The following is a 22,190-nucleotide window of genomic DNA, read 5'->3' as shown; positions in this document are numbered from 1 at the left end:
CAGAGAAGGTGACTTACTGATAAACATTCTTGACCTCTGAGAATTGTCCAACCAAAGTGGGACCCCCCCATACCTTTCCGTTATAGCAAAAAAATCCAAAGTTCAGGTGCACATTAATCCTCCTATGCCCCCGGTGCCACTGCACCTCCTGTATTATTAGTAGCTACGTCCCTGCTCCTGGGCTTCTTGAGCTCTTAGATACCGCCTCGTCAAAGAGGAATGGGGGTTCGCTGTGCCACAGCGAATGTCCCCACTAGGACACAAGCCAACCATGCCAAATGTGAGAACAGGCCTGTACGAAGCAGACATTACTTTAGCCTTTCCGGTGTGGCCCAAGAAAAGACAGAGTTAACAGCGGCCAGCAGGCATTGCCCCTTTACTACGGCGCCCAGCCAGGTTTATGAAACCACTTCCTTCTACTTATAATATTTGTGCAAGAAAAGCCTTACTGTGCACAGAAGGGCGGTAACCCTAGATCTCCTGTTTAAACCTTTGGAATGAGCCAGCTGGGCTAAATGCCTCCATCCTAATGCAAACCGTTTCTGCAACGCAACCTTGACTAATTACACCTAGAATCAGGACATTGGCTTATAAACAAGGCTCTAGTTTCAGTTTACACAAGCGGTAACAGGTCCAGGCCACCATGTCAACAGGTAAACTAGCTCGCCTCACAGGCTCCCCCTACAATCTCAGTTTAGGCTTCCATGGGAAGAACTTACCCAACAATAGGGCCTCCTGGTCAAAAGGGGATATTCCCAGCAGGCCGTACGTATGAAAAAAAACTGTAAAGCTGAGGGCAGAGTCAGTGACATTACAAGTGCCAGTGACATCTCTGATGTAGGGCATCTATGGTACGGATGTTAGAAACCTAGGGTTCCATATGTATTGAAGAATAACAGACAATTGTTATATTATAGCGAGAAAATAACGAGTCAAAAATGTGCAGTAACACTGTTCAATAGGAAAAAACATTACACAGTAGCAAATAGCTATAGCCAAAAACATATATTTGTGTAGAAATGTATAAACTCCTATTCAACATTTCTCAGTATGGAATCGGTTGGAGATTTATTCCAGCAAAGAGATGGAATTACTCCCCTTCTAGGATAGGGAGGGATCTCCTCTAAATGTGGAGGAGATATAGAAAAAATGTGCATTCTTCCATGGCGTTCCATTTCATAACTGCGTAATTGTACACTGTGTACAACTAGGCATTAGGGAAAGGGGAGCCCGAATAACATGTCACATGACATTCCCAGTCGTATGCCTGGAAACCTGAGCCTGCTGCAGATTTCTAGACATGCTATTGGAAATGTTTGTGAATTATAAAATAGAGCACAAATACAATGAAATGACAGAACCGATCCCCAAATGTACTTTGGTAGTTTTTTGGTGAATTGGGTCCTTTGTACTTTTCAATCTGGAATCAAAATGCACGCATACGAAGGTTGACTATGTAATACCCACATTTTTGCTGCTGACAACAATAACACAGTAAGCAATTGGGTTACTGGTTGAGTGGTGTGAGACCCCACTCAAGCAGTAACCATAATCCTTGTAAGGGTGAAGTCACAAGCAAACCTCAAATTAACCTGTGCCCAACCTATGGTAGCTTAGCATAGAGCAGTCAGCCTTAACTTAAAGGCAATGTGTAAAGTATTTGTGCAGTACTTCAAACTGTAATAAAGCGAAAAGCACTACAAAAGGATCCTATATCTGGTGAGAACAATAGAGTACATTTTAGTAAATAAAACAAGACCAAAACAATAAAAATGTAATCAGTAGAACCGAGATATAGAGTTTTAAAGATTTCAATGAAAATAGAGCAAAAAAGCACAAAACACAAACTGTGGACATCTGGTTGTGACGGACCGGGACAAAGTCTCTAGTGCAGGCCGACCGCGATGGAGCACACACCGGCTAATGGGGCCCAGTGAGGCCTGCTGACCAACAGTAACTTAAATCCCAGTTGCACAGCATTGCGAGGTCCAGCATTAAGGATGCATCACACAGCCAAGGCTGGGTTGGTTCCTGGGAGCTTCGGGGCTATGATGCAAGGTCTTGCATTGTCATTGAGGAGGACTCAATGATGAAAACTTGCAATGCAAAGTCCTGCATCGAGGATGCATAGTGCACAAACTGGTTGCAATACATCCAATTACAACAATAGAGTACATTTTAATGAATAAAACAAGACCAAAATGACAAAATCTAATCACTAGAACCAGAGAATGGCAGGTTAAAGACAAAGTCACAAGTGCAGGCCGCAATGGAGTACAGGCCGGCTGAACAAGCGTACCTTAAATCCTGGTTGTGCAGCATTGCAAGATCCAGCTTTGAGGATGTCTCACACAGTCAAGATGATGCGAGGTCGGGGTCGGAGATGAGTCACACTGGGTTTGTTCCAGGGAGCTGCAGGGCTGCTATGCAAGGTCTTGTGTTGTCAATGATGGACGCTTATGCCACAAAGCCCTGTGTTGAGGATGCATCGTGCACCAGCTGCTTGCGAAGAGATTGTGGGACTTGCGATGTGAAATCTTACATTGTTTTCAAGGCTGCAGTCGATGAGAGGCTTGTGATGTGAGGTCCTGCATCAAGGAAGGATAGCACATTGGTGATTCTGATGAGACTGCAGTCTGCGACGGTGATACGGTGTCCTTGCACTGGAAGAATCCTTGCAGCAGAGGCTATGCGTCGGTTCTGCTGGATCAATGGATGGACTGGCAGAGCACCTGTGTGGTATCTTGTAGATATCTTTAATCAAGTTCATAGTGGTTTAGAACTCTGATGACTTGAAATGGAGAATATAGAATAATATGTGTGTTCCAGACTCTAGAATGCTTCTTGGGTCTGGACGCAGTTGGGAGATGCTGAAAATATGTATTGGTGGATGGGATGTTTCTCCAATAAAGAACCTACAAAGCTACAAGAATATTGTATCTTTATTACATTGACGATGACTGGACATCTGGAGGAACATCTCAACATCGCCATCACATTTGGTTTAAGTGCGACACCATTTCTGTTCATCTCAACACGTTAATGTTATGGATTGAAGATTGGAATGGACTGCCTAGCGTACGATATAACAAGTACTCTTTTGTCAATAAACTTTAAGGAACAGCATCTTCTCATGACTTAGGATTGTTTTTTGTGACTCGTCATTCAAGGGCTTACCGTTAAAACTCTTGTGATGTGCTCGAGACTCCTTCTCTTCATCACATCGTGTCAGAGTTGTTAGGAGACAGCAACGACGAGAAACCACAGTGTCATTGCTACAGGAAATCCATCAGGAAAGCCAAGCAACTGCAGCGTCCCTCCGCGAGTGCACGTTCAATGTCACAGTTGCTGGGCAACTGCAACGCCGAGCAGGGAAACAACCGCAATGTCCCTTTGTGAATGCACATCCAACATCACAGTTGCTTTGTAATTGCAACACCAAGCAATCTCAACATCACTTTGCTCCACTTGAATTTGAAGTTGTCGGGAAACTGTCTTTCTTCGGCGATAAGCACGCCCGTGTTTATCCATTTAAAATGGCGATAAACACACTGATATCTATTTATTTAATATAACAATAAACATACATATACTAATGTGTTTACTACTGTTGTAATCACACCTAGTGTAACATGGTTTGCTGTTCAAGAACTCCTACATGATTCTCGTAAGTCTGATTTAACACTCATACTTCAGTGATCATCACATCTGTGATTGCAAGCAACACACTGCACAGTGTTACGTAGTTTATTTCCAGAAGTGAAGGGACGTTACCAGTATTGAATATGCAGAATGTTACACCACCTCCTTTTTTCCTCACCACTCTTGGCGATCCTCCAATTTGGTGGGGAAAATGGATAAAAACATTTTTACATTATGCAAGTTTGTGGCACAAATTTTTCTAGTGAAAAAAAAATGCTGTTATTGCTGCATTGTCTAGGTAGTAATGATCAGGAAGTTTTTGAGACTCTTCCGGATGTTGGAGATGACGCTACTGATCTAAATGAATAAGACATGTGTTTGAAAAGTTGTATTTGCCCTATCTTCCAAAAGTCAGCACTATACGTAAGTGATGTAGAAGAATATGTCACATCATTGAGGAAGTTAGCTTCTACCTGTAATTTTGGTTCTGCTCTAGAAGAATGGATTAGGGATGAGTTTATGCTAAAGTGTCATAGTGAAAAAATTAGGCATGAATTGTGGACCACAGATGATTCACCGTTACATGAGGTAATCTCCATTGCAAAAATTATAAGCCACACTCTAGCATGTGTGGAAGAATTAGAAAGAAATAAAAGTGCAACTGTGAGTAAAGTAGGTGTAAAAGTGGAAGAAAATAAAAGTAAAGAAAGTGATAAAAATAAAAACACACAGAATCAACCTGTTAAAGTAAGGAGTGGTGTGTGTTACAGATGTGGAAATACAGGACATTTTGCATCATTCAAGTATTGTCCTGCACTGAACGTGACATGTCTGCAACAAGAAGGGACACTTTGCAAGGTGTTGCAAATCATCAATTCATTCCAAGGAAGATCTTGTTAAATCAGTAGATGATTGTGTTTTGTCAGTTGTTTCCAAACGTGAAACTAAGAGTCATGCCAAAGAACAAGTTACAGTGGATGATGTGGAAGTTGAGATGTTGTTTGATTCTGGAGCTTGGCTCACCCTGATATCTAATTAAGTGTATGACAAAGAACTTAGCCACAGGATACAGATGAGAGATCCTGATGTAATTCCTGGAGCCTATGGTGGACAAACAATAGATTTGAAAGGTTACTTTGCGTCAGAATTGTTGTTTAAGAATAAATCTATCTGTGGTAAAGTTTATGTCCCTGTGAAAGGAGATAGTGTGACAAGTTGGTCTCATCAAAATGATCTAGGAATTATTCTTGATCCCAATTCACCTACACATGTAATGCTCACGGAGGAGTATGTAAGAGAATTAAATGACGAACATGAACTGAAAATTCAGAATCTACAACATGAATATTCTGAATTATGCAAATAGTTTCCTGAAGTGTGTAATGGTAATATGGGTTGGCTGAAGGGTTATGTACATCAAATTAATTTGAAGCATGGAACAATCCGGTGGTAGCGAAAGTTCATCCTGTTCCCTTATCTGTGAGAGATTCTCTAGAGTCTGAGATTCAGAAGTTATGTGACCTGGGGGTTATTGAACCTGTGGAATGTTCAGAGTATGTGGCACCTATCGTAGTTGCACGTAAACAATCAGGCAAAATCCGTCTGTGTATTGATCTGAGGTCTCTCAACAAATGTATGATAAGTGACCATTTTCCTCTGCCCAATATTTCGGAAATGGTTTCCTTATTACACAGTGCCAAGTTTTTCACCACCTTAGATTTAACTGCTGCATATCATCAGATAAGACTACATCCTGATTCTAAGGACTACACTACATTAGTGACTCCTTATGGTACCTATCGGTTTCTGAGTATGCCTTTTGATCTAGTATCTGCAGCTGCTATATTTGAACATGTCATGTATAAATTGTTCGGAAGCATGTCTGGACTCAAATGCTTCCAGGACGATATTCTTATTTATGGGGTTACTAAGCAGACACGTGATGAAAGAGTCAGAGAAGTCTTAAGTAAATTTAGGAATACTGGATTGACTCTCAAACTCAGAAAATGCTCTTTTGGCCAGAGTGAGATTGAATATTTGGGTCACAGAATAAAAGATGAAGGAATTTTTCCCCAAAAAATAATTAATTGAGAGTGTATTACAGTTGCATACACCAGAGTCAAATAATGATTTGCTTTCATTCTTGGGAATGGTGGAATTTCATGCAAAATTCTTACCCATCTTAGCTTCTAAAACTCTTGAAATGAGGAAATTACTCTAAAAAAGGTTGAATTTGTATGGAACAAAGAGTGTGATTTTGAATTGTCAAGTATTAAGCAAGAGTTCACTAGTGTTGAATCTCTGAAATGCTTTGATCCAACAAAAGATTGTTTTATGATGACAGACGCCAGTACTAAAGGGTTGGGTGCAATATTGTTACAGAGAGATTAAAAGAATTCTCATCTTAGACCTATTGTATATACATCAAGACCTTTACATGGAGCTGAAGAGAAGTATTCTACTCTCGAGAGGGAAGCATTGAGTGTTTTTTGGGCTATCAAAAAGCTTAAGAACTTCCTGTTTGTTGTTTACACTGATCACAAACTTTTAGTGGAGGTTTTCACTAAGAAAGGACTTGATATGATTTCTATGCACATTTGCAAGTGGATAGTAGGGTTGCAGGATTTTTGTTTCAATGTGCATTGTTTTCTGTGACCGCGTAGTAATGTTGCAGATTGCCTGTCAAGACTCAGTTCTGTAATAGAAGAAGTAGGTCTAGATGAAGATGATTTAAAAGTCTGCAGCATTACAGAAGGTTGTATACATCATGATGAATGGGCTAGAGCTGTCGCAAATGATTCTATTCCACAACAGGATGAATGGGCTATGCAGAATAAATGGAAGTTTGAAATGAAGAAAGATCAGCATCTAGAAAGTTATTAGAAAGTCAGAAATTAAATCTCTAATGATGGTGGAATTCTATTACAAAGTACAAGGCTTGTTGTACCTGTAGAATTAAGGGAAAGAGTTATGAATTTAGGTCATGAAGGACATCAAGGAATGTGCAAGACTAAGGCGAGAATTTGACTTCGTTATTGGTGGCCTGGTATGGATTTGATGATTGAGAGACTGATCAGAGATTGCGTAGATTGCTCTCATAGTGACAAAATGCATAAAGTAAGGACTCCACCTATGGCTTATAGAGGTTTTCCTTCCAAACCGTGGGATTTGATTGCTATTAGCATAGTAGGACCACTGCATTCCAGGGGAAGTAATAATTATTTCTTCACATTAATGAATCAATTTTCCAGATGGGCAGAGGTTGGTATTGTTACTAGTATAGGATCAAGGAAAATAACTGAGTTTCTTAGTGAAGTGCTTAATCGGTAGGGTCTACCCAAAACAATTCTGACAGCTAATGGTCCCCAATTTGTCTAGTCAGAGATGGGAAATTTCCTGCATATGCATGGAATCATTCACAAGAATGTTCACTGTACCACCCTGAGGGAAATGGCACTACTGAAAGGTTTAACAAGAGTCTCAAGGAACGTATCCAGTTGGAGTTAAGTGCAGGAGGGAGTTTGAAGGAAGGTTTGAAGAAATTCCTAAGGGCATAACGTTTTTCTTCACATGTAACTTCAGGGGAAGTTCCATTTGAAATATTCAGAGGGAGAAAACCTAACACAAATCAGTCTCCAGGATGGTTACACTGGGGCAAGAATGAAGGAATGTGATATGAAGCAATGAGTGGGGTCAATTAGAAGGAAAAGAGAAGTGTTGAGAAAAGAAAACAATATTATGATTCTCGTAAGGGTGCAAAGAGTGTGGATGTTAATGTTGGTGATTTGGTATTGATAAGAAAACCTGTGTTGTCCAAGAATCAATCTAAGTTTTTGGGTCCACTGAAAATTACTAAACTTTTCAGCAATGCCATAAAGGTGGAAGATGGGAGGATCTGGAATCTTAACAGAGTTGTGAGTTTCAAAAAAGAAAATGTAGGAATGTGAATTGGTCTATATTTATTTATTTGGGTTTTTATTGTTTTAGTTTTTATAGGTGTTATTGATCTATTCAATTTGAATTTAGATTATTTTATTTGTTTGTAAAATAGGAAGATGTGTGGTATCTTCTTCTTGGGTCTGAGGGCATTTGGGAAATACTCTGAAGCTATACTGGTGGATGGGTTGTTTCTCCAATAAAGAACCTACAAAGCTACAAGAATATTGTATCTTTATTACAACCTGCAAGCAATGATCCAGGACTGGGGTGGCATCACTTGGCAGGGTACAACTCACAGTTGCAGAGTCCAGATGCTAGTTCCAAGAGACTGGGAGTCACTCTGGTGGTCCTTGGTACAAGTTGCAGGTAGAGTCCTTTTCACCCAGGAAGGAGGGCAGCAGGCAGCAGTCATTCAGGGCAGTAGTCCACCAGTCAGCAGCACAGCAATCTTTCTTCCTGGCAAAGCCTTCCACAGGTCCTGAAGTGTACTGAAGAGTTGGTGCCTGCGTTCCAATATTTAAATGTGGTTCCATCTTTGAAGTGAGAGAAACAACTAGAGGATTCCCTTTGAAGTGCTCAGGTACCCTGCCTCCCCTGTCATGGCTCCAGACTAACTACAGGGGTATGCAATTATTTGTGTGAAGACAGGACACAGCCTATTCAGGTGTGAGTGGGGATGTGCCTAACTCTGCCCTTCCATCCTGCTAGTGATGTAATGAGGGGCATAGTCTTTCCAGACAAGCAGTCCAGTCACATTCTTCAGGCCAGGCTGCCAGTTTGGACACATACGAGCCCTTTCAAAAACTAAATATTTGTTTTTTTAAATTGCCACAATTTTGGGCAGCGCTGAAGTAATCCATTTCTCCTGAAAACCTGTGTCCTCAGTCTCAGTACTCCAGCTCTTCTCTGTTCATAAAAAGAATGCATCTGTTAAAAGTGCTTTGGTTTTGTGCACTGCAGCAATCATTCCATTTCTCTTTAAAAACTGTGCCTAAATTCTCATTTTTAATGTATTCCACTAAAAGCGCGTTCAGGCGCCTTATATTCATTTGCACTTAGGTGCAATAAATGTAGCATAACTGCAATTTACCCCACTCCACTCTACATTAATCTACCCCACTCCACTCCACCCCCAATCTAACCCGCTCTACTCCAATCTACCCCAGTCAACTCTACTCCAATCTACCCCATTCCAGTCCACTCCAATCTACCCCATTCCACTCCAATCTACTCCACTCCAATCTACTGAACTCCACTCCCATCTAAAAATCTCCACTCCACCCCAATCCACTTCACTCCAATTTACCCCACTCCACTCTGCACTAATCCACCCCACTCCACTCCACTTTACCCGATCTACCCCTCACTACTCCAATCTACCCCCGTCAACTCCACTCCACTCCAATCTACCCCATTCCAATCCACTCCAATCTACCGCAATCTACCCCCCTCCGGTCTATCAACTCAAATCTACCCCACTTCAATCTACCCTACTCCACTCCATTCTACCCTATTCTAACCCACCGACTACAATTTACCCCACTCCAGCCCAACCTACTCCACTCCAATCTACCCTAGTATTTCCCACTCCTCTCCAGTCTACCTGAATATACCCCGTTGTACCAAATCTACCCAGTCAACTACAATCTACCCAACTCCACTCCAATCTACCCACTACACTTTACTATAATCTACCCCAATCTACCCAGATCCAGTCTACCATACTCTACCCCAATCTACCCCACTCTATGCCACTCCACTCTACTCCACTCCACTGTACCCCACTCTATTCTACGACAATCTAACTCACTCTATAGTCTATCTACAGCATCCCAACATACCCCCATCTACCCCACATCACCCCATTCCATCTCAATTCACCCCACTCCACTCCATACATTAACTTTAAGCCTTGCTGAACAGCTGCCACACAGGTGCACAACATGGCTTAAACACATTTTTAAAGCCAATAGCTCTAGCAAAGGCGAGACCTATTGTCTATCCCAATGCCTGGTTCAATCAGCTTTGCTACTTTGAATTTGCAGATTGCCAGGATTGAAAGGTTATTTCAAGACTGCCTTAGAGAAGTACATACATTCTAGTGTTTTTTTAAGTAACCATGGCAATGTAGGACATGGGACCTTATGAAGTCTTCCAAAAGTCTAGCATATTGCTTGCCCAAAAGGCAAAAAAGTATCTCAACTGTGATCCCCATATGGCACACGTGTGAAGCAAAATACCCAATGACAATCTTTTGGGTTTCATCTGTCCATTCAGGATTAAGACAACCCGTGACAACACTGTACCACAGCTTCTAAAATGGTGGGGTCGGAGTTAAGTTTAATGATAGACGGGTCTAATGGCCTGTATTTGTGAGCCTTTGATTGCCACATGGTTTATTGAGCATTAATGAGCATTAATGATCTTGTGATGAGCATTAATGACCCCTTAGAGTACCAAACATCAGTGGCCACAAGCCATTTCCATGCTGAGTAGTGAATATCAATGCCCCGATGGCTTACAATTTTTGCCTAAATGTAATGCTACACAATCATCCTAGGCGTAATGTGTGACAATGTAGTGAGCCATTAAGGAGCATAAATATTGGGCCAAAAATGAAAATCCATATTCTCATGAAATAGTAATGTTTAAAAGATCTAGGAAGTAATGTGTATCAATGTTCCTAGGTTTTAATGACCATCAGTGACTCATTGTAGTAATGCATATCAACATATCTCAACATCTATTCTTAAATTATAAAAAATCCAATTCAGTGGTGGAGTCAGATTTTTACTAAATGTTAAGTAACTTTCTTGGGTCTAAGCTGAACTTCCACCAATTAGTGGTTGGCATTTGAGTACGTATGAATGAGTGTGAAATGCCTCCCAAGAGCATACATTAGGTTGTCCTTAATTGGCAGAACCTGACAGAATATGCAGGGTGGGGCTCTAAGGGTCCTTTTTAACATTAGAATGTCACATCCTGCTTGACACGTCTGCTGGGGACGCACTTCAAAGAGGCCTGCCGTGACATAGGCAAATAGTAGTCAACACCTGGGCAGATCCATTCCTTTGACTACCTCAGCCACAGGCTCAAGTCACAGAGATCCTCTTTTAAACCTTATTGTGTCAAAGTCTGCCTGACAGATCTGCTGGGTTTACATATAACGTTTGGGCCACACTTAAAAGACGGGAAACAGGATGCCAAACCAACTCTGCTGTATACACTGTCTGGCTGCTGGAAACCTTCGTTTTTGTTCTAAAAAGACTTCTGTTTCTGAGTTTATCGGGTGTCCCATGACTTTTTCAAACTGGATTTCAGTCTTATCTGTGGGAGGTTCCCAGGACTACTATGGTATTCTCCCCAAACACATACACCCAGGCCCCAGAGCCCAAGTTAGTATGGTCAAAGACTTTTGCCATTGTTAAAATGCTCAAAGTGAGTAGGGTTGGTCCTAGGAACCTTCACCCCACTGGTTAGAGCTCACCCAGCTGTCATTCTGCCCACTAGTTTATTGTGGCATTTCCAGACACCCACTTCAGAACACTCTTGGTCCTGTTGAAGATCAGAAGAAGAAGACTGAACCTGCTTTCTGGAACTTGAGAAGATCCCCAATGTAGTAGACATACTATCCCTCTTGTACCTAGGACAAATAAGTGGACTCCATTGATCATAAGGCTGATAAGGCTGACCTCCTTTTCAAGCAACGGGCATACAATAAGCTACAAGAAACCTTTCCTGTAACTGCCTGGCTGAACAGCAGCAATTGGAACTGGACTAGACCTTCCTGTTCCTACGAGGGTGCTGCTTCATTTTGCTGCTTGAGTAGATTTTGTACTCGAGTGGCAGCTTTCTCAACGTGAACGTTTACAACTTGCTGTGACTGCCCACATTGAGAAATCTCAGTGGGGGGTGTTCTAGCCCCCAAAAATCTCCCTAGGGGATGCAAATTCTCATTCACGCTAATAAATCACAGTCAGTGTCTAATTGTGCTAGGTCCTGTTGTATTGTGACCACTGACTATCATTAGTACTTTTCGCCTACATGGCTATATTTCAAATGAAAACGTAAGAACTTCATATATGAGTTTCCCCAATTGGATTTTTAGTAATTGTGGTATCAATTCTACGCTAGTTTTCTAATTCAGTTGGGGATTTTTATAGCTTTGCATTACAAAATTACTACTGTTTTAGTATGACATAAATAATTTGAACATTGTGTCTAAGTTAAGTTGTTGCCATAGCTAAAAGGCGGTTGAGCTCAGGATTTTTTAGTGACTTTAGCGGTTCACCCTCACAAGGATTTATGATTATTGCTGAGGTGGGTACTTACCCCTTAACTAACAACCTACAGTGGGAACGGTAAAAAATGTTCTTGTAAATCACCATGCACGTAAGGAGGCAGCCATGCAGGGCCAGCCCTGTCTTATTAGGCACAGCTCATAAGGATTTACACCCCAGACCTGTGGTCAGGACAGGCTATATCTACAGCCTTGGTGGTCCTGGTCAAGCTAAAGGGACATGGGGACAAAGGTATTTTTAATATCTCTTTAACCTGTTATGCAGGGAAGAGATCTGCATCCATTGGTGGACCTGATGAATGTGCCCACTTATGCGCACGGCGTCATTGGTTATCAGGCTGTTCTGCTTCTTTTGTATCTCAATTTTTAGGAACTTCAGGGAGTTTTTTTCATACAAAAGGGTAATTTTACCATTATGACATTTGAATAGTATTTTTTAAGCGTTGAGCAACACATTTGTGGTGTTTTTCCTGCTATTTTGAGCATAATATTGTGCACAATTGATTTTGAAGAAAGCAAGACCTTGGGCCTCATTACAAGTTTGCCAGTCTGACCGCCAGACCACCATGGTGGCGGCTGCCAAAAGACCACCATGTTGGCAGTCTCACAGACTGCCGTATTACGAGTTGAACAACCAGCACCGCCAAAACTCAGGCAAAGAAACAACACTATCAGGACTCTGGAGGGCGGGAAATAGGCAGTCTAACCGTCAGCACCGCCAGCCTGTCAATCAACCACCAAACCTATTACGACTCACAAATCACAATGGGGGTTCTTCCGTAGCAGACATCCAATGGCAGTGCGAACCGCAGCGGTTGGCGGTCACCGCAGTAATACACAACACCACATTGGAATGATTCAAAATCCACACAACTGACACACATCCACACACCTGACACACCTACAAACTTCACTATAAAGCACACTCCTTCACACATTACAATTCTTTGCATCGACAATGCCATACATAGAAGCCAGAGCCCAAAATCAGAGATAGTACCATAGATTACATTGCCCACCAACTTTCACATAACAACTATCCAACACCAGTACAACACACCCACCACAAAAAATTGCACATCTACACATCATTTACTAACCGTCACCCCCTCACCACACAGCACCTACATCCCATCATCCTTTTACTGTGTTGTCCACCACCACAATCACAATGTCATCACAAAAACATCCTTGTTTCACAGATGACGAGTTACAAGTCACGGTTGATGAAATTATCAGAGTGGAGCCATACTTATTTGGAGCCCAAGTACAGCAGATCACAATTGCAAGGAAAATGGAAATGTCACAAAGAATAGTCGACAGGGTGAATTCTGTAGGCATCTACCCACGCACAAGGGAGGATATCAGGAAGAGGTGGAACAACCTTAGGGGGAAGGTGTGTTCCATGTTAGCTAAGCACCAGCTGACAGTACTCAAGATTGGCAGTTGGCCCCCACTCCACCCCCACAGTTCACATCATGGGAGGAGAAGGTCTTGGCCATTCTAGATCCTGAGGGCTTGGCAGGAATACCTAGGGGAGTCGAGTCGGGTAAGTCACCAATAAAGCCACCAACATTTATTATCATGCTTGCTCACTGATTATCTTTTGCCACCTCAGCAGTCAACCCGCTCACCACCTCTGTGTCCAACCCTTGCCTGGCATCTCACATGTGAAGTTAACTTGTGGGGCCACAGTATCTGTGTTTGGTGAGGGTAGTACAGTGACTGATAGCACTACAACTCCCAGCAGGCACTTTTCTACCATTAAGAAAACCAAAAGAGTGTACCATACTGAAAATAGCCTTGCATGTAAACTGAACAATGGAGAATACTCACCTGAATGCTCAAAAGTGTACAGTCTGTGGGAATTACAGCAATGCTATGGACATCTGCTGGTACAATAACACTAACACACAGCTACAACTGGGTCCTCTACTAAACTGTCCCTTCTACCTTCCATCACCTATAGAACTGTACTCACCTGGGGGATAAAAATAGTATAGTTCTTTGTCATAGGACAGCTATTGACCGGAATGCCAAGGACAGCTGCCACTGACAGACCCCCCACACACACAGCTACAACTGTGTCCTCTGCTACTCTGTTCATCCTACCTCCCATCACCCATTGGACTCTACTTTCCTGGGGGGACCTCACATATATGCAGTGTGATGTACTCATTGTAACCTGTCACATATGGCAAGGTAGAATGGTTACTCTAAATCTGATGGCCAGGTCAGTGTCCACATGAAATTGTGCAGCTGTTTGTTGACTCAACAATGAAGTATTGCTGACTGGAAGGTACCATGAAACATATAATGCTACACTGCTGCCAAGATATGAGTCAATGAACAGACATCCAAGTGCCAATATACTCTGACATTCTGTAGGAAGGTAACTTAAAAAATTGTCTGTACCTCAAATGTCAGGTCTTCATAATTGAAAGCAGGTGTCACCATCATATAAGGGGATCAAGAAAAGGCAATCTGTGCATGGCCCAAAACATATCTACCTATCAAATGTGGTGCTATATGTCACATTACAACCTACAACTGTCTGTTTCCCTTCTTCAACAGGTCTAACTGCCACTGGAACCATGGAAAGCACTCCTAAGACAGCCACTTCCCCCCTGGATGAAGTCCTCAGTGAGGAGAGCACGCCTGGATATATGGACATTGAGGCCAGCTCTAGCCCATCAGGGCAACCTGGCCAGGTGACAACTGTCAGCCTCGCCCTGCCCACATCAACTCCCTCCAACGCTGTTTTGTTGCATCCACATCCCAAAATCGTCACGTTGTGGAAGTCGGATGTAGCTGTCCAGATGTTTCAACAATTCAGAGAGTACAGCCTTCGAGACCAGACTGAACTTAGACTGGGATATCCCTGCAGTTAGTGCCACTGTACTTTGGAAGAAGCCTGTGGCCAGGAAGTGCAGCACTGACATGACTTGTACAGTGGGTGATATGCTGTCTTGATGATGAATGGCATGCATCAGATCTGGCTCCAGCTGATGACAGAGATCCTTTATTGTCTGCTTAATGATGCATCCATGGTCTGCAAGTCTGCTAGTGGACGGTACACAGCAGGTTGTCTGACCCTTCTCATTCCAGGCTAACTATGTGAGAGAAAATAAGAAGCTATGTCTATCACCTCATTGTTTCCCTTGTAAGTGACACTACATACCTCACGTAAGAAATGTGACATGCCATTTGATACAGTGAAAACATGATACAGAGCACATACCAATAGTTAAAATGGCACATTCTTGACATGTCATCCCCTTGCCTCAGTGAAGATATGTATATGTAAATAGATGCATCAGTGAGACTTTGTGATAGTCAATGCCTGTGATGAAAAGCCCAAAGTACATTTCTGCCCACGACTGAGAGGGTGGTGATGGTGCCACCAAAGATTTCTGAGACTTAGTAGGACAACCTGACAACATATTCCTTCAATTTGGGCAAATATACATCTGTGGAGAATGCCAGCACTGAAGATTATGCTTTAGAAATATTTCCCACATTGTGACGCATCATAAATTTAACTTTTTAGACCATCAAAAGGCTTTAATATGGCAACTGCCTGACCTAATACACTGGACAATAGGAAACGACTGCCGTTAGAAGTCGTCATGGCGGTATGGGGATGCTACCATGGCGGACATTGCTATTGGAACACATTTGCTGCCTTGTGAGACCTGACAGCCTTAGGGTGGTCACCCCTAACTTTTTGCCTCCCTCCCTCCACTTTTTGGACACTGTTTTTGCTGGCTTGTAGACTCTGCGCACTTTATCACTGCTAACCAGTGCTAAAGTGCATATGCTCTCCCCTTTAAACATGGTAACCTTGGATCATACCTGATTGGACTATTTAATTTACTTATAAGTCCCTAGTAATGTGCACTATATGTGCCTAGGGCCTGTAGATTAAGTGCTACTAGTGGGCCTGCAGCACTGGTTGTGCCACCCACTTAAGTAGCCCCTTTACCTTGTCTCAAGCCTGCCATTGCAAGGCCTGTGGGTGCAGTTTCACTGTCACCTCGACTTGGCATTTAAAAGTACTTGCCAAGCCTAAACCTCCCCTTTCTCCACATATAAGTCACCTCTAATGTGTGCCCTAAGTAACCCCTAGAGCAGGGTGCTATGTGGGTGAAAGGCAGGACATGTACCTGTGTAGTTTACATGTCCTGGTAGTGTAAAACTCTTAAATTAGTTTTTGCACTACTGTGAGGCCTGCTCCCTTCATAGGCTAACATTGGGGCTGCCCTCATACAGTATTGGAGTGGTAGCTGCTGATCTGAAAGGAGTAGGAAGGTCATATTTAGTATGGCCAGAATGGTAATATCAAATCCTGCTGACTGGTGAAGTTGGATTTAATATTGCTGTTCTAGAAATGCCACTTTTAGAAAGTGAGCATTTCTTTGCACTTAAATCTTTCTGTGCCTTAGAATCCACGTGTGGCTGGGCTTAGTTGAAAGCTCCTTGTGCATTCACTCAGACACACCCCAAACACAGGGTACTCAGCCTCACTTGCATACATCTGCATTTTGAATGGGTCTTCCTGGGCTGGGAGGGTGGAGGGCCTGCTCTCACACAAAGGACTGCCGCACCCCCTACTGGGACCCTGGCAGACAGGATTGAACTGAAAGGGGACCTGGTGCACTTCTTAGCCACTCTTTCAAGTCTCCCCCACTTCAAAGGCACATTTGGGTATAAAACAGGGCCTCTGCCCTACCTCATCAGACACTTTCTGGAGAAGAAACCTGAACCAGAAACTACATCCTGCCAAGAAGAACTGCCTGGCTGCTCAAAGGACTCACCTGTCTGCTTTCTACAAAGGACTGCTGCCTTGCTGTTGGCCTGCTGCCTTGCTGATCTCTTGTCTGGTGGTGAAAGTGCTCTCCAAGGGCTTGGATAGAGCTTTCCTCCTGTTCCCTGAAGTCTCAGGACCAAAAATACTTCTCTTTTTCACTTGGACGCTCCGTGCGCCGAAATTTTCGACGCACAGCTTGTTCCGCGGTGAGAAAAACGCCGCACACCGACGCTGATCGACGCGACGCCTTCGGGACGACCGGAACTTCGATGCACGGCCTCGCAAGGACAACGCCACCTGACCTCCAGAGGAGAAATCGACGCGACGCCTGCCGTGAGAGTGAAACTTCGACGCGCAGCCCCGCAGAACGATGCGCAGCCGGAAAACAAGCAGGAAAATCCACGCACAGACCCTGGACATCTGGTAATCCCCGCGATCCACAGTAAGAGACTGTCCGCGCGCCGGAAAACGACGCACGACTTCCCCGCGTGGAAAATAACGACACAAGTCCGTGTGTGCTGGGGAGAAATCGACGCACACACCATTTTTCCACATATCTCTTCTTCTGTGGACCTCTGAGGAGATATTCCACTCCAAACCAGGTACTTTGTGCTTGAAAGAGACTTTGTTTGCTTTTTAAAGACTTAAGACACTTTGGCCCTCATTCTGACCCTGGCGGTCGGTGATAATGCGGCAGCCAAGCCGCCAACAGGCCGGCGGTCCAAAATATGCTATTCTGACCCTGGCGGGAACCGCCAACACAGCCCGCCGCATTAACACTCCGACCGCCACGGCGGGACAGACAAACAGCGCGGCGGTCCCCGCCAACAGCCAGGCGGCAGACAATGTACCGCCCACCCTATTACGACCCACCAATCCGCCACCTTTTCCGGGGCGGGAGCACCGCCGATAAAAACACGGCGGAAACAGACTACGAACGGGAAAACGCTCACCTCTACGCACTCCACGCAAGATTCCGGCAGTATGGAACCCGAGTTGCAGGTCATCCCCGCACTCCTATACCTGCTCCTGTACCAGGAGCACGCCCGGCGGCGCGGAAGACATCGGTGAGTACTGCACCTACGACACAGGGGAGGGAAAAGATTACCGGCACACACCCACCCACCCATACCCACTACAACACACACATCAATGCATTCCCACAGATCACTGTCACAACCCACAAACCCCCCCCTCCGAAATGATGCAAAGACCAAAAGAAGAGATCATAAACGGGCAGATATATTGAAATATGGACACCAGTAATCCCAATAAATAAATAAACTATGTACAAAATATATACAGCTACTAAATGTAGTCCAACCACTGTCCGTGGACCACAGGGGTCCTGTGCAAAGGGGCAAGGCCCAGTCCCACGACAAGAACTCCACGGAGAGAACACTGCAGGGGCATCAGAAAGAAAATAGGACAGGCACCTCAGGGGGAAGGGAAGGGGGGGCACCTCAGCCACTTGAGTACACGACGCCAGATCCACGAGGGGACTCCATGACCACTGGCCCATCCTGGGGAGAGCAAAGCCACAGTCCAAACAGTCCATACAGTGGGTGGCCTGCCCACAGGGCCATCCTGGGGAGTGCAAAGCCACAGTCCATACAGTCCATACAGTGGGTGGCCTGCCCACTGGGCCATCCTGGGGAGTGCAAAGCCACAGTCCATACAGTCCATACAGTGGGTGGCCTGCCCACTGGGCCATCCTGGGGAGTGCAAAGCCACAGTCCATACAGTCCATACAGTGGGTGGCCTGCCCACTGGGCCATCCTGGGGAGTGCAAAGCCACAGTCCATACAGTCCATACAGTGGGTGGCCTGCCCACTGGGCCATCCTGGGGAGTGCAAAGCCACAGTCCATACAGTCCATACAGTGGGTGGCCTGCCCACTGGGCCATCCTGGGGAGTGCAAAGCCACAGTCCATACAGTCCATAACAGACCCCACTGCCACTGGAGGAGGCATGTTGGCCAGAGGACATCCTGCAGCCCTGCCCGAGACAGATCCTGCCCTGCCACGTCTGCCAAAGGGCCAGCGCTTCTTGCCTTGAAGGGCCCAGTTCTGCGCTTCTTGCCTTGAAGGGCCCAGTTCAGCGGGTCTTGCCTTGAAGGGCCCAGTTCAGCGGTGCTTGAGACGGCGGGGCCCAGCGGAGCGGTGCTTGAGACGGCGGGGCCCAGTTCAGCGGTTCTTGAGACGGCGGGCCAGGTTCAGCGGTTCTTGAGACGGCGGGGCCCAGTTCAGCGGTGCTGGAGACGGCGGGGCCCAGCGGAGCGGTGCTTGAGACGGCGGGGCCCAGTTCAGCGGTGCTTGAGACGGCGGGGCCCAGTTCAGCGGTTCTTGAGACGGCGGGGCCCAGCGGAGCGGTGCTTGAGACGGCGGGGCCCAGTTCAGCGGTTCTTGAGACGGCGGGGCCCAGTTCAGCGGTTCTTGAGACGGCGGGGCCCAGTTCAGCGGTGCTTGAGACGGCGGGGCCCAGTTCAGCGGTGCTGGAGACGGCGGGGCCCAGCGGAGCGGTGCTTGAGACGGCGGGGCCCAGTTCAGCGGTGCTTGAGACGGCGGGGCCCAGTTCAGCGGTTCTTGAGACGGCGGGGCCCAGTTCAGCGGTTCTTGAGACGGCGGGGCCCAGTTTAGCGGTGCTGGAGACGGCGGGGCCCAGCGGAGCGGTGCTTGAGACGGCGGGGCCCAGTTCAGCGGTGCTTGAGACGGCGGGGCCCAGTTCAGCGGTTCTTGAGACGGCGGGGCCCAGCGGAGCGGTGCTTGAGACGGCGGGGCCCAGTTCAGCGGTTCTTGAGACGGCGGGGCCCAGTTCAGCGGTGCTTGAGACGGCGGGGCCCAGTTCAGCGGTGCTGGAGACGGCGGGGCCCAGCGGAGCGGTGCTTGAGACGGCGGGGCCCAGTTCAGCGGTGCTGGAGACGGCGGGCCCAGTTCAGCGGTTCTTGAGACGGCGGGGCCCAGTTCAGCGGTGCTTGAGACGGCGGGCCCAGTTCAGCGGTTCTTGAGACGGCGGGGCCCAGCGGAGCGGTGCTTGAGACGGCGGGGCCCAGTTCAGCGGTTCTTGAGACGGCGGGGCCCAGTTCAGCGGTTCTTGAGACGGCGGGGCCCAGTTCAGCGGTGCTTGAGACGGCGGGGCCCAGTTCAGCGGTGCTGGAGACGGCGGGGCCCAGCGGAGCGGTGCTTGAGACGGCGGGGCCCAGTTCAGCGGTGCTGGAGACGGCGGGGCACAGTTCAGCGGTTCTTGAGACGGCGGGGCCCAGTTCAGCGGGGCTTGAGACGGCGGGGCCCAGTTCAGCGGTTCTTGAGACGGCGGGGCCCAGCGGAGCGGTGCTTGAGACGGCGGGGCCCAGTTCAGCGGTTCTTGAGACGGCGGGGCCCAGCGGAGCGGTTCTTGAGACGGCGGGGCCCAGTTCAGCGGTGCTTGAGACGGCGGGGCCCAGTTCAGCGGTTCTTGAGACGGCGGGGCCCAGCGGAGCGGTGCTTGAGACGGCGGGGCCCAGTTCAGCGGTTCTTGAGACGGCGGGGCCCAGTTCAGCGGTTCTTGAGACGGCGGGGCCCAGTTCAGCGGTGCTTGAGACGGCGGGGCCCAGTTCAGCGGTTCTTGAGACGGCGGGGCCCAGTTCAGCGGTTCTTGAGACGGCGGGGCCCAGTTCAGCGGTTCTTGAGATGGCGGGGCCCAGTTCAGCGGTGCTTGAGACGGCGGGGCCCAGTTCAGCGGTGCTTGAGACGGCGGGGCCCAGTTCAGCGGTTCTTGAGACGGCGGGCCCAGCGGAGCGGTGCTTGAGACGGCGGGGCCCAGTTCAGCGGTTCTTGAGATGGCGGGGCCCAGTTCAGCGGTTCTTGAGACGGCGGGGCCCAGTTCAGCGGTGCTTGAGACGGCGGGGCCCAGTTCAGCGGTGCTGGAGACGGCGGGGCCCAGCGGAGCGGTGCTTGAGACGGCGGGGCCCAGTTCAGCGGTGCTGGAGACGGCGGGGCCCAGTTCAGCGGTTCTTGAGACGGCGGGGCCCAGTTCAGCGGTGCTTGAGACGGCGGGCCCAGTTCAGCGGTTCTTGAGACGGCGGGGCCCAGCGGAGCGGTGCTTGAGACGGCGGGGCCCAGTTCAGCGGTTCTTGAGACGGCGGGGCCCAGTTCAGCGGTTCTTGAGACGGCGGGGCCCAGTTCAGCGGTGCTTGAGACGGCGGGGCCCAGTTCAGCGGTGCTGGAGACGGCGGGGCCCAGCGGAGCGGTGCTTGAGACGGCGGGGCCCAGTTCAGCGGTGCTGGAGACGGCGGGGCACAGTTCAGCGGTTCTTGAGATGGCGGGGCCCAGTTCAGCGGGGCTTGAGACGGCGGGGCCCAGTTCAGCGGTTCTTGAGACGGCGGGGCCCAGTGGAGCGGTGCTTGAGACGGCGGGGCCCAGTTCAGCGGTTCTTGAGACGGCGGGGCCCAGCGGAGCGGTTCTTGAGACGGCGGGGCCCAGTTCAGCGGTGCTTGAGACGGCGGGGCCCAGTTCAGCGGTTCTTGAGACGGCGGGGCCCAGCGGAGCGGTGCTTGAGACGGCGGGGCCCAGTTCAGCGGTTCTTGAGACGGCGGGGCCCAGTTCAGCGGTTCTTGAGACGGCGGGGCCCAGTTCAGCGGTTCTTGAGACGGCGGGGCCCAGTTCAGCGGTGCTTGAGACGGCGGGGCCCAGTTCAGCGGTTCTTGAGACGGCGGGGCCCAGTTCAGCGGTTCTTGAGACGGCGGGGCCCAGTTCAGCGGTTCTTGAGACGGCGGGGTCCAGTTCAGCGGTGCTTGAGACGGCGGGGCCCAGTTCAGCGGTGCTTGAGACGGCGGGGCCCAGTTCAGCAGTTCTTGAGACGGCGGGGCCCAGCGGAGCGGTTCTTGAGACGGCGGGGCCCAGTTCAGCGGTTCTTGAGACGGCGGGGCCCAGTTCAGCGGTTCTTGAGACGGCGGGGCCCAGTTCAGCGGTTCTTGAGACGGCGGGGCCCAGTTCAGCGGTGCTTGAGACGGCGGGGCCCAGTTCAGCGGTGCTTGAGACGGCGGGGCCCAGTTCAGCGGTTCTTGAGACGGCGGGGCCCAGCGGAGCGGTTCTTGAGACGGCGGGGCCCAGTTCAGCGGTTCTTGAGACAGCGGGGCCCAGTTCAGCGGTTCTTGAGACGGCGGGGCCCAGTTCAGCGGTGCTTGAGACGGCGGGGCCCAGTTCAGCGGTGCTTGAGACGGCGGGGCCCAGTTCAGCGGTTCTTGAGACGGCGGGGCCCAGCGGAGCGGTTCTTGAGACGGCGGGGCCCAGTTCAGCGGTTCTTGAGACGGCGGGGCCCAGCGGAGCGGTTCTTGAGACGGCGGGGCCCAGTTCAGCGGTGCTTGAGACGGCGGGGCCCAGTTCAGCGGTTCTTGAGACGGCGGCCGGTCTATGGCCAACTGCTCATTGCCTGGTGGTGCCCTCCTGGGCAGCGGGGATGGTGCTCCTTCAATGCCCACCTGGGCTGTGGGTGGTGGGGCCCTCCTGGCCAGCTGGGCTGG

This window comes from Pleurodeles waltl, chromosome 7 (genome assembly GCF_031143425.1).
Source record: "Pleurodeles waltl isolate 20211129_DDA chromosome 7, aPleWal1.hap1.20221129, whole genome shotgun sequence".
Classification (NCBI taxonomy): Eukaryota; Metazoa; Chordata; class Amphibia; order Caudata; family Salamandridae; genus Pleurodeles; species Pleurodeles waltl.
The sequence above is the reverse complement of the archived record's forward strand: the minus strand, read 5'-3'. Positions refer to the sequence as shown.